This window comes from Penaeus vannamei, chromosome 20, assembly GCF_042767895.1.
Source record: "Penaeus vannamei isolate JL-2024 chromosome 20, ASM4276789v1, whole genome shotgun sequence".
Lineage (NCBI taxonomy): Eukaryota > Metazoa > Arthropoda > Malacostraca > Decapoda > Penaeidae > Penaeus > Penaeus vannamei.
Genome location: NC_091568.1, coordinates 13,055,528 through 13,058,027, shown reverse-complemented (window position 1 = coordinate 13,058,027; position 2,500 = coordinate 13,055,528). Strand labels below are relative to the sequence as shown.

The following is a 2,500-nucleotide window of genomic DNA, read 5'->3' as shown; positions in this document are numbered from 1 at the left end:
TAACCAGAAGAATATTTACAATCACTTGTAGTACTTTAGCACGAGGTATTGTTACGTGGTATTCAGCCGTTCATACCAGGCCATATCCTTCAGATTTGACTTCGCGTCTATGATTTTGGCTTCCGCATTGGGAGAATTCGAGTTCAGCGGAGCTGCTCTTCCCCTTAATTCTCTTGGTGACATACCAGCCGTAACAAGTGGGGGCCTGACCGGGAATTTTGCTAGACTTTTTGCTGACTTGAAGGAAGAGGAAGAACTCGTCCTCCAGCTGACGGTCGCCGTCACCTCGCAGTTTTCAGCGATTTTCCCTCTTTTATCTCCAGGTTCCTTGTCTCTCCTTCTGCGCACGTGTTACAGCCACTCTCACTTGTCGTATTTCTGATGGCAGGTCGTGCGTCAGCGAGTGCGGACTTGGGAATAAGAGAAAAAGACAGAAATCAACAGGTAACTGACTACTTTGACTATAATTCTTGTTTGTTTTTTTGAACTTCTCACTGACAACTAAACTATCATCATACAAAATCTATTTCCAGTAGATATCAGTTTTATTAAAATATTGCACTAGAGCTGATTAGAGATTGTTTGTACTAAGGGTACCGCAACCGAAGCACCTTACTAAGACAATTATAATATCACATATGGTAAATCTCTGGATTTTACTACCAATAATGTCAAATTAACCATTATGTTGAAATTTCATGTTATTTTAACGACACCCTGGCTTATCGTACCAAGTATATTTTCACTCTTAAATCTACAACTGACTTCATCTAAACACCAAAATGGACTCAATCTTGATTTTACCATCACAATGTTTACTAATGATGGTATGAACATCAAACAATCACTGAAATTAAAGATATCTTTTCTCTTTTATTCTATAATGCATCACGTATATATCATTATAAATGTATGACACTGGTATAAAAATAACTAGATAATGTAAAAAAAAAAAATAATAATAATGACTTACATTTGTATGGCACAGTAATTTGTTCCCTGGAGATTCTCATAATTTACACTTGTACAAATCAATTTTAGTCAATAACACTCTCTTGCCCAGCAATACACTATTTGCATCAACTAAATAATCAAATTCAAACAGATTACCTACAACAGAATCTTCAGTGTAAGAGGGTGCAGATACATCTGGTTTATAATAAGAGGAACTGTGTACTGAAACTGAACTAGAAAAAGAAATTTAAACTATACATTTGATGCAAACTAATAGTATATAAATGAGGAACTGTCCACTGAAAATTGGAACTACATACTAGAAATAGAGAGGGGGAAAAATCAACGACCGCTATGAAGGAACTATAGGGAAAAAAAAAAAAAAAAAAAAAAAAAAAAAAAAAATCCTAAAAGTTTTTTTTCAAAAGTGTGATCAGAAATGAGATCAAATTCACAAGTGGGCAAAAGCCATTTTCATAGTGTGATCTTACATTTTTCTTGCCTGCAGCACAAGAAATCTGTAAGATGACTGGCTTATGGTGAACATTCTCCTTGTAATGTCTTCCCTTAAACCTAACAGCATGCACATAAATCATTATATGAAGTTCCTGTAAAAACTTATCGATTATATTTATATTTTAAGCATAACATATGGTTCTGGCAAGATCAAAGTCCAGTTTCATAAGCATAACTGATATTAAGAAAATTTCTGCAAATTGTATGTAAAAATACCAACATCAAGTCATTAGAAAGATTTTCCGCACATCAAAACCAAATACCATTTATTGTATCTGCTTTACAAATTAAAGATTTTTTTTTTCCTTTTTTCAACTGACTTTGCTAAAATCTAGAATATCTCCATGACTCCATTCACAAAAATGATCTATTACTACTTGACTTCACTGTCATTCTTGCAAAAAATACTGAATCAACAATGCATAAAAAAGCAATAACCAGGATATTACTTCCTGAAATCCTTTCTGCTTTCAACAGGTCAAAAGGTCAAAAGGTCTACCAAAAATAATGTGTTGCTTTACTGCCTAAAGTACATCTACGTACCATGTAGTACAAAGCCAAACACTCATGATTGTCTCTCAACACCTAAAGTTACCTTTTTGACAGACACATTAGGTTACCAAATCAATGGAAGCACTTTGCTTGTTGGGAACCAAACCTTTTTCCCTTGAACCCTGAGTCTGACATATCATGGCTGATGCAGGTCTTTTTTTTGGGGGGAAGGGGGGAATTATCCAAGCAATAACTATTACTCTCTTTATGACTCGAAGTACTTGGCCTAAACAAACTTGCCTTTGTTTCCCACCATCTCTCCTCACAACACTACGAACATTGGGTATTATAAACAGACAATTCCTTTACTTTCATTCGACAACAAGGGATCCTCCTACCTTTAATCTCGTTATGTAAAGCTATAATCCCACGATTACATACACTTAAACAAAACCCATCCATTAAAATCTTCCCTGGGAAAAATAATTCAGCTCGTATATGATTTTATAACTCTCAAGGAGCTTTTGGTTTTAATAAT

General features: G+C 34.8%; 1 protein-coding gene across 1 annotated transcript in view; it reads right to left on the bottom strand.

Annotated features, from left to right (window-relative positions):
* Positions 1-1,344: 1,344 nt before the first annotated feature.
* Positions 1,345-2,500, bottom strand: part of LOC138865238 (transmembrane protein 263-like) — a 2,164-nt gene continuing 1,008 nt past the window's right edge. Inside the window, exon 1 of the mRNA XM_070135021.1 lies at positions 1,345-2,500. This exon is cut by the window's right edge and continues 1,008 nt beyond it. The gene's annotated coding sequence lies outside the window, so the exon portion shown is untranslated.